Below are 10,260 nucleotides of genomic sequence, written 5' to 3' on the forward strand. Positions count from 1 at the left end.
AATATATTTGACATGCTTGCAATATGCACAGTAGGTGAGGTCCCACTGATTACCCTCCCTCCACCCCTCCCCTCTTCTTCCCTCTCCCCCAGTCCCCTCGCCCTCCTCTTCTCTCCTTCTTTTTGGGCAATAATTGTGTTTCATCTTTCTTATGAACGTGTGGGTAATTATATATTGATTTCATAATATTGTTGAGTACACTGGGTATTTTTTTTCCATTCTCAGATACGCAGATACTTTACTAAGAAAAAAATATGGAACGCTTCACGAATTTGCGTGTCATCCTTGCGCAATGCTAATCCTTTGGCCATGCTAATCTTCTCTGTATGGTTCCAATTTTAGTATATGTGCTGCCAAAGCAAACACAGTAAATACTTTTTAAAACTTATAAATGGCTATTAACTTTTGTAAAATACTTGCTTCATCTATTGATATAGTTTTATCTCATTTTATGTTCTATTAATATGTTGAATTACCCTGATGGACATTTAAAAAAGTAAGTTTTGGCTTTTTGAATTATCTACTTTGTTTACCATTTTATAGTCTCCTCTTCATATCTTTTCTATTTTCTTTGTTCTATGAGTTTGCTTTTTTATAGTATTCATAAGATGGAAACTTTAATTTCTGATTTTAAATCTTTCTTATTTTCTAGTACAAACATTTAAAAGATAAAATTCCTTCTGACTACAATTTACTAATATCACATAAATAATGTATGTTGTAAATTTACTATTATTTGTATCCTAGAATTTGCTTAATGACCTTTCTTGGTCACAGTCATCAAGAGTCCATCACAAAAATTGTACATGATGCCAGAGTCTATCATTCAAAATTAGCTAATGATTATTTTGTCTGTGTTGCATTTTTAAAGTTGATTTTACAAATTCATTATCAATAACATGTATAACCCTTTCCCCCAACTCCTACTGATGAATAGACTTCTACTGATGAATTCTGTTCATCGCCTTGGGTGGTGTGGTAGAAATATGCATACCGGTTTTTTGGCTGTCTATCTTCCAAACCCCTCTCGTGTTTTAAGATATACCGTACAACTGAAATCTTGATGAAATTCAGCTTAAGCTCCCAGTAAAGAAGCAAAAGGAGCACAAACTTTCCTTCCCCCAACCTATGGGAGGCAAGGTATATGGGCAAGTGATACTGGCTCAGCAAATTGAACACTTCTTCCAGGGATGTTGACATGGAAGATAACAGGGAACACAAAGTGGACAAAGATAAAGGGGAAGTTTCAGATTTCATTTTGCTCGCAGCGTATAGTAGTGACTGCAATGGCATCCAGTGCTTTCTCCCACTGCACTAGGACGCAGTGGCAGGTGTGTCTCACAGTGGTGTGATGTATGGAGCCAATGGCTGCTCTGATCAGCCAGGCAGGTTCTGGGAATTGGCCCCACCTGATACTCTGCTGCCTCATTTTCTTGGTTCTGCCTGTTTAAGAATCCTGATCTCTACTTTTCCTGGACAGTTTTAAATCCTTTGAATCCTTGAATCTTTCCAGGGAAACCCATTTCTGCTTAAATTAGTCAGAATTAATTTCTCTTCCTTGAAACCAGAAACTTAATTTCTCATCCTTGTAAGAGTAATCCTAACAGTTATAAGATGGGTTACAAGTTGACCTTTGTCTTTGACAAAGGTCACAGGAACAATTTGAGTATAATAAATGGAACTGTCACTAAATGAGAAGCTAATGTATCATTCAGTCTCATAACTAGGCAGGAATAGCACCAACTTCTTAATTGAGCTGTAGCAGAAAGCCAGGTGAGAAAGCCAGGAATGGTCCAGAGTTCATTCTATTCTTAGGTATAGAATGAAAAAACTGTGCAGATTGGAATCCCAGTTCTGAATGAAGAAGTTGCTTGTCTTATCTTTCAGTTCCTAACTTTCCTCTTTGTTATTGTTAAATTCTACACTTAAGTGTTATACTCACTCTTTTGCACATACCCTCAACTTCCCAACTTTGATGTAACCATCGATATCCAAAATTTTACCCACTCGCAAAGCTGGAGAAAATTCACACAACCCTGATGAAAGTCTTGCTTGAAATTCATGACTTTGCACAGTTAAATTCATAACCTCCAGTAGGCCCTGTCAGAGTCAGTTCACTTGTCTACTCTCCCATTTTTTATCTTCTCAACTCTTCTCTAAGCTTGGGGAGGGGGATGGACAGGGAGCAATGCTGGACGTCAGTGTATGCTGAGAACTTGTCACTGCCTTATACCTGTACCAGCACGACAACCACCTTCTCAAGGAAGGAACACACAGTCTCTGTGGCCACCATGAAATTGGAATTCAGTGCCTGGTGTGTTTATAAGAATTATCAGTCAAGGTCAAGGCTGTGGAATGTGAAAGCTACTCCTCTCGAAGGAGGAAGCAATTATTCCAGTGAGCAACTGAGTTTGGGTGAGGTTCCTCCAACCGGGGCAAGGGGCAGGGAGCATCAGTCCCACATCCCACCCAGTCCCAGCAGGCCCAGTGTGTAAGCAACACAAATGAGCTCTCAGGGACTCTTTTAGACAGTCCCACTTACATGTCCTTGCATCTTATCTCTCCCCACCAATGACATTGCATTGCTGACAGAGCTAAAGTCATGAGAAGGAAACCTCCACAGCTCCGACTACGGTGAATCTGAGTCCAGAGGCTCTGTCTTTTCTTCTGCTACGTCAAAGTATTTTATTTTTAACAGCCTTATTGTGATATAATTGACATAACATAAACTGCCCGTATTTAAAGTGTATAATTTAATAAGTTTCAGGTAGGCATACCCTATGAAACCATCACCCCCAAAGGTCTTCTTGAGGACCCCTTTGGAGCCCCTCCCTCTCCTCCCATCCCACCTTCACCTCAGCTCTCCAGGCAAGCACTGATCTGCCTTCTGTCATGAGAGGTGTTTACATTTTCCAAAACTATATTACATGAACTCATACTGTATGTGTTCTTTTCATTTGGTTTCTTTCAAGCTTCAGAATTACTCTGAGGTCCGTCCATGTTTTTGTGTGTGAAAAGTGTAAACGATTGCACCCAGAGGCAAAACTGCAGCTGGAGAGAAGTTTAGATCAGCTTTACTGAAAAAGGGGAAGGTAACGCATGTGGGCAGTGCAAAGATGGTGCCTGGGCCCGGGGCAGTGAGAGACCCCTTTTATGTGGGGCTGCAGGTTGTGGGCACATTCCATAGGTCGAGTGTCAAATTGGGGTCTTTTGGTGAGAAGTTCTCAAGGGGTGGGCTAGTCAGATCCTTTGTGTTTTTGTCTTAGGAGGAGAGAAGAAGGGGGAGGGGAAAAGCATTTGTGTGTAGCTGCATTAGGACCCCCAACAGGATGTTATCAGGTAGTTCATGCCTTAGTTGAGATATATTCCCTGGTGCAGATATACTACAATTTTGATTAACACATTTACCACAATGTGAGTTGTATTTAACTCTCGCTAGTTTTGAGCCTGAGGCCTGATAAAGCACATATAACTGACACATGTCTGTGGCCCCAAGGAAAAAAATTTTTTCTAGTGCAGTAGTCAATGTGTTAAATATTTTCTGCTTCAAGTATGGTCCCTGGATGGGTAATACTATCCAGAGCACAGACTCTCAGTCCTCACCTCAAGCTGCTGAGTCAGTCTGAATTTAACAAGATCCACAAGTGGGTTGTATATCCCCATTACATCAGGAAATGTGCCTCTTGACTAGATAGGCAGCTGAAAAGAACCCGTCTTTATTCCTCTATTCTTCTATTTATTATTGTGTTTGTTCTCCTTACAGTATTAAACATCTCTTTTCCGGGAAAGATCCTGGAGAAACAAGACATTATATTTATAGTCCCTGCCCTAGGCGAACCTTGGTGTCTACTAGGGGGACAAAGACATTGGATGTAAAATTATGCAAATAATTCCTGCCCCAAGGCAGGAGGAAGTTCAGAGATTTTGAGGACTTAAAAAACTTCAGTGTTTGCTCTGGACTTGTGGAGAGAGTGTGAGAGCAAGAGTGCGTGAGAGAAAGAGCAAGAGGGAAAGAGAGAGAGAGAGAGCGAGAGAGACAGTGAGCAAGCAGTAGAGATGGAAGTAAGGGTGCGACTCTGCAGCCTCTTGTGGACCATGATGAAATTTTGGACTTTACCCGCAAGCAGAAGAGGATCCTTTACTATAAATGGTAAGGGCATGAACTCTGCCGTTTTCCAGCTGTGAGACCTTGGGAAAGGTGCTCAACTTTTCAGCGGCCAATTTTCTCGTCTGTAACAGGAGAACATCCTAGTAGTCTATCCCATAGGATGGTTCTAGGATTAAATGAGTTAATGTATGTATACAGCTGTTAACAGTGAATAGTGCATGAGAATTCGCAATTTTTTTTTTTTTCTTTTTTGAGACAGAGTCTCACTATGTCACCCTGGGTAGAGCGCTATGGTGTCACAGCTCACAGCAACCTCAAGGTCTTGGGTTTAAGCGATTCTCTTGCTTCAGCCTTCCAAGTAGTTGGGGCTACAGGCACCCTCCACAATGCCTGGCTAGTTTTTGGTTGCAGTTGTCATTTTGTTAGGCAGGCCAGGCCAGATTTAAACCCACCAGCTCTGGTGTATGTGGCTGGCACCCTACCTGCTGAGCTACAAGCACTGAGCCAAGAATTTGCAAGCTTTGTTGAAGAGTTTTAATCAGGAGAATAACAGGGGTATGACTGTTGTCCAGGCTGGAATACAGGGGGCAATCATATATCATAGCTTCACTACAGCCTTGAGCTCCTGGGCTCAAGCCATCCTCCAGCTTTAGCCTCCCAAGTTGGAACTGCAGGTACAAGCCACCACACCTGACTTAAAAAAAAAAAAAAAAATTCTGGGGGGGAGGCGGAGCAAGATGGCAGCTGAGTAACAGCTTCCTTGCATCTGGGCACCGTGAGTCGGGGGAGATAGGACTCCAGGCATCTCTGGCTGGTGGGAACTGCCTATCATCACTCCTATGAGGCTACAGGGAGTCAGCAAGAGACTTCTGGACCCCAAGAGGAGGACTAAAACTGTGGAAAACCGGCAAGCGGTCGCGTGTGTTCAATCCATCTAAACCCGCCCACAACTTCCACAGGCACAAGATCTTAAAGAGCAAGAGGAAGTGAAAGGAAAATTAGGGCAAGGAAACAGATAAAAGAAATCACTCATGAGGAAGAATCAGCAGAAAACTCCAGGCAACATGAAGAACCAGTCCAGAACAACCCCGCCAAGGGACCATGAGGTAGCTACTGCAGAGGATTCCACCTATACAGAAATGTTAGGAATGACAGAAAGGGAATTTAGAATACACATGTTGAAAACAATGAAAGAAATGATGGAAACAATGAAAGAAACTGCTAATAAAGTGGAAAATAACCAAAAGGAAATCCAGAAACAGAATCAAATCAGAGATGAACGATATGAAGAATATAAAAAGGATATAGCAGAGCTGAAGGAAATGAAACAGTCAATCAGGGGACTTAAAGATGCAATGGAAAGTATCAGCAACAGGTTAGACCATGCAGAAGAAAGAATTTCAGAGGTAGAAGACAAAGTTTTTGAGATAACTCAGATAGTAAAAAAGGCAGAAAAGAAGAGAGAGAAAGCAGAACGTTCACTGTCAGAATTATGGGACTTTATGAAGTGTTCCAACATACGAGTTATAGGAATTCCAGAAGGGGAAGAAGAATGCCCCAGAGGAATGGAAGCCATACTAGAGAATATTATAAAAGAAAATTTCCCAAACATCACCAAAGATTCTGACACACTGCTTTCAGAGGGATATCGGACCCCAGGTCGCCTCAACTCTAACCGAGCTTCTCCAAGACACATTGTGATGAACCTGTCCAAAGTCAAGACAAAAGAAAAGATTCTGCAAGCTGCCAGGAGTAAGCGCCAGTTGACCTACAGGGGCAAATCCATCAGAGTGACCGCAGACTTCTCTAATGAAACTTTCCAAGCAAGAAGACAATGGTCATCTACCTTTAATCTACTTAAACAGAACAATTTTCAGCCCAGAATTCTGTACCCTGCTAAGCTAAGCTTCAAAATTGATGGAGAAATCAAATCATTTATGGATATACAAACATTGAGGAAATTCGCCACAACAAGACCAGCTCTACAGGAAATACTTCAACCTGTTCTGCACACTGACCACCACAATGGATCAGCAGCAAAGTAAGAACTCAGAAATCAAAGGACAGAACCTAACCTCCACACTGATGCAAAAGATAAAACTAAGCAATGGACTCTCACCAAATAAGACGAATAGAATACTACCACACTTATCAATTATCTCCATAAATGTTAATGGCTTGAATTCCCCACTGAAGAGACATAGATTGGCTGACTGGATTAAAAAACACAAGCCATCCATTTGCTGTCTGCAAGAAACACACCTGGCTTCAAAAGACAAATTAAAGCTCCGAGTCAAGGGATGGAAGACAATTTTTCAGGCAAATGGAATTCAGAAGAAAAGAGGAGTTGCAATCTTATTTTCAGATACATGTGGATTTAAAGCAACTAAAGTCAAAAAAGACAAAGATGGTCACTTTATATTGGTCAAGGGAAAACTACAACAAGAAGACATTTCAATTCTAAATATTTATGCACCCAATTTAAATGCTCCCAGATTCTTGAAGCAGACCTTACTCAGTCTGAGCAATATGATATCTGATAATACCATCATAACAGGGGACTTTAACACACCTCTTACAGAGTTGGACAGATCCTCTAAACAGAAATTAAACAAAGATATAAGAGATTTAAATGAGACCCTAGAACAACTATGCTTGATAGACGCATATAGAATACTCCATCCCAAAGATAAAGAATATACATTCTTCTCATCACCCCATGGAACATTCTCCAAAATTGATCATATCCTGGGACACAAAACAAATATCAACAGAATCAAAAGAATTGAAATTTTACCTTGTATCTTTTCAGACCACAAGGCACTAAAGGTGGAACTCAACTCTAACAGAAATGCTCGACCCCACCCAAAGGCATGGAAATTAAACAATCTTCTGTTGAATAACAGATAGGTGCAGGAAGAAATAAAACAGGAAATCATTAACTTCCTTGAGCATAACAACAATGAAGACACAAGCTACCAAAACCTGTGGGATACTGCAAACGCAGTTTTGAGAGGAAAATTCATCGCTTTAGATGCCTACATTCGAAAAACAGAAAGAGAGCACATCAACAGTCTCACAAGAGATCTTATGGAATTGGAAAAAGAAGAACAATCTAAGCCTAAACTCAGTAGAAGAAAAGAAATATCCAAAATCAAATCAGAGATCAATGAAATTGAAAACAAAAGAATCATTCAGAAAATTAATGAAACAAGGAGTTGGTTTTTTGAAAAAATAAATAAAATAGATAAACCATTGGCCAGACTTACTAGAAATAGAAAAGTAAAATCTCTAGTAACCTCAATCAGAAATGATAAAGGGGAAATAACAACTGATCCCACAGAGATACAAGAGATCATCTCTGAATACTACCAGAAACTCTATGCCCAGAAATTTGACAATGTGAAGGAAATGGATCAATATTTGGAATCACACCCTCTCCCTAGACTTAGCCAGGAAGAAATAGACCTCCTGAACAGACCAATTTCAAGCACTGAGATCAAAGAAACAATAAAAAAGCTTCCAACTAAAAAATGCCCTGGTCCAGATGGCTTCACTCCAGAATTCTATCAAACCTTCAAGGAAGAGCTTATTCCTGTACTGCAGAAATTATTCCAAAAAATTGAGGAAGAAGGAATCTTCCCCAACACATTCTATGAAGCAAACATCACCCTGATACCAAAACCAGGAAAAGACCCAAACAAAAAGGAGAATTTCAGACCAATCTCACTCATGAATATAGATGGAAAAATTCTCAACAAAATCCTAGCCAATAGATTACAGCTTATCATCAAAAAAGTCATTCATCATGATCAAGTAGGCTTCATCCCAGGGATGCAAGGCTGGTTTAACATACGCAAGTCCATAAACGTTATCCACCATATTAACAGAGGCAAAAATAAAGATCACATGATCCTCTCAATAGATGCAGAAAAAGCATTTGATAAAATCCAGCATCCTTTTCTAATTAGAACACTGAAGAGTATAGGCATAGGTGGCACATTTCTAAAACTGATTGAAGCTATCTATGACAAACCCACAGCCAATATTTTACTGAATGGAGTTAAACTGAAAGCTTTTCCTCTTAGAACTGGAACCAGACAAGGTTGTCCTCTGTCACCTTTACTATTCAACATAGTGCTGGAAGTTCTAGCCAATACAATTAGGCAAGACAAGGAAATAAAGGGAATCCAAATGGGAGCAGAGGAGGTCAAACTCTCCCTCTTTGCTGACGACATGATCTTATACTTAGAGAACCCTAAAGACTCAACTACAAGACTCCTAGAAGTCATCAAAAAATACAGTAATGTTTCAGGATATAAAATCAATGTCCACAAGTCAGTAGCCTTTGTATACACCAATAACAGTCAAGATGAGAAGCTAATTAAGGACACAACTCCCTTCACCATAGTTTCAAAGAAAATGAAATACCTAGGAATATACCGAACGAAGGAGGTGAAGGACCTCTATAAAGAAAACTATGAAATCCTCAGAAAGGAAATAGCAGAGGATATTAACAAATGGAAGAACATACCATGCTCATGGATGGGAAAAATCAACATTGTTAAAATGTCTATACTTCCCAAAGCAATCTACCTATTCAATGCCATTCCTATCAAAATACCTACATCGTACTTTCAAGATTTGGAAAAAATGATTCTGTGTTTTGTATGGAACCAGAAAAAACCCCGTATAGCTAAGGCAGTTCTTTGTAACAAAAATAAAGCTGGGGGCATCAGCATACCAGATTTTAGTCTGTACTACAAAGCCATAGTGGTCAAGACAGCATGGTACTGGCACAAAAACAGAGACATAGACACTTGGAATCAAATTGAACACCAAGAAATGAAACTAACATCTTACAACCACCTAATCTTCGATAAACCAAACAAGAACTTACCTTGGGGGAAAAACTCCCTATTCAATAAATGGTGTTGGGAGAACTGGATGTCTACATGTAAAAGACTGAAACTGGACCCACACCTTTCCCCACTCACAAAAATTGATTCAAGATGGATAAAGGACTTAAATTTAAGGCATGAAACAATAAAAATCCTCAAACATAGCATAGGCAAAACACTGGAAGATATTGGTCTGGGGGAAGACTTCATGAAGAGGACTGCCATGGCAATTGCAACAACAACAAAAATAAACAAATGGGACTTCATTAAACTGAAAAGCTTTTGTACAGCTAAGGAGACAATAACCAAAGCAAAGAGACAACCCACACAATGGGAAAGAATATTTGCATATTTTCAATCAGACAAAAGCTTGATAACCAGGATCTATAGAGAACTCAAATTAATCCACATGAAAAAAGCCAACAATCCCTTATATCAATGGGCAAGAGACATGAATAGAACTTTCTCTAAAGACGACAGACGAATGGCTAACAAACACATGAAAAAATGTTCATCATCTCTATATATTAGAGAAATGCAAATCAAAACATCCCTGAGATATCATCTAACCCCAGTGAGAATGGCCCACATCACAAAATCTCAAAACTGCAGATGCTGGCGTGGATGTGGAGAGAAGGGAACACTTTTACACTGCTGGTGGGACTGCAAACTAGTACAACCTTTCTGGAAGGAAGTATGGAGAAACCTCAAAGCACTCAACCTAGACCTCCCATTCGATCCCGCAATCCCATTACTGGGCATCTACCCAGAAGGAAAGAAATCCTTTTATCATAAGGACACTTGTACTAGACTGTTTATTGCAGCTCAATTTACAATCGCCAAAATGTGGAAACAGCCTAAATGCCCACCAACCCAGGAATGGATTAACAAGCTGTGGTATATGTATACCATGGAATACTATTCAGCCATTAAAAAAAATGGAGACTTTACATCCTTCGTATTAACCTGGATGGACGTGGAAGACATTATTCTTAGTAAAGCATCACAAGAATGGAGAAGCATGAATCCTATGTACTCAATCTTGATATGAGGACAATTAATGACAATTAAGGTCATGGGGGGGAAGCAGAAAGAGGGATGGAGGGAGGGGGGTGGGGCCTTAGTGTGTGTCACACTTTATGGGGGCAAGACATGATTGCAAGAGGGACTTTACCTAACAATTGTAATCAGTGTAACTGGCTTATTGTACCCTCAATGAATCCCCAACAATAAAAAAAAAAAAAAAAGAAA

General features: G+C 40.0%; 1 pseudogene; it reads right to left on the reverse strand.

The window, feature by feature from the left end:
* Positions 1–248: 248 nt before the first annotated feature.
* LOC128586941 (uncharacterized) lies at positions 249–366 on the reverse strand (annotated as a pseudogene).
* Positions 367–10,260: the final 9,894 nt, after the last annotated feature.

The sequence above is a fragment of the Nycticebus coucang genome, chromosome 5 (assembly GCF_027406575.1).
Source record: "Nycticebus coucang isolate mNycCou1 chromosome 5, mNycCou1.pri, whole genome shotgun sequence".
Taxonomy (NCBI): Eukaryota; Metazoa; Chordata; class Mammalia; order Primates; family Lorisidae; genus Nycticebus; species Nycticebus coucang.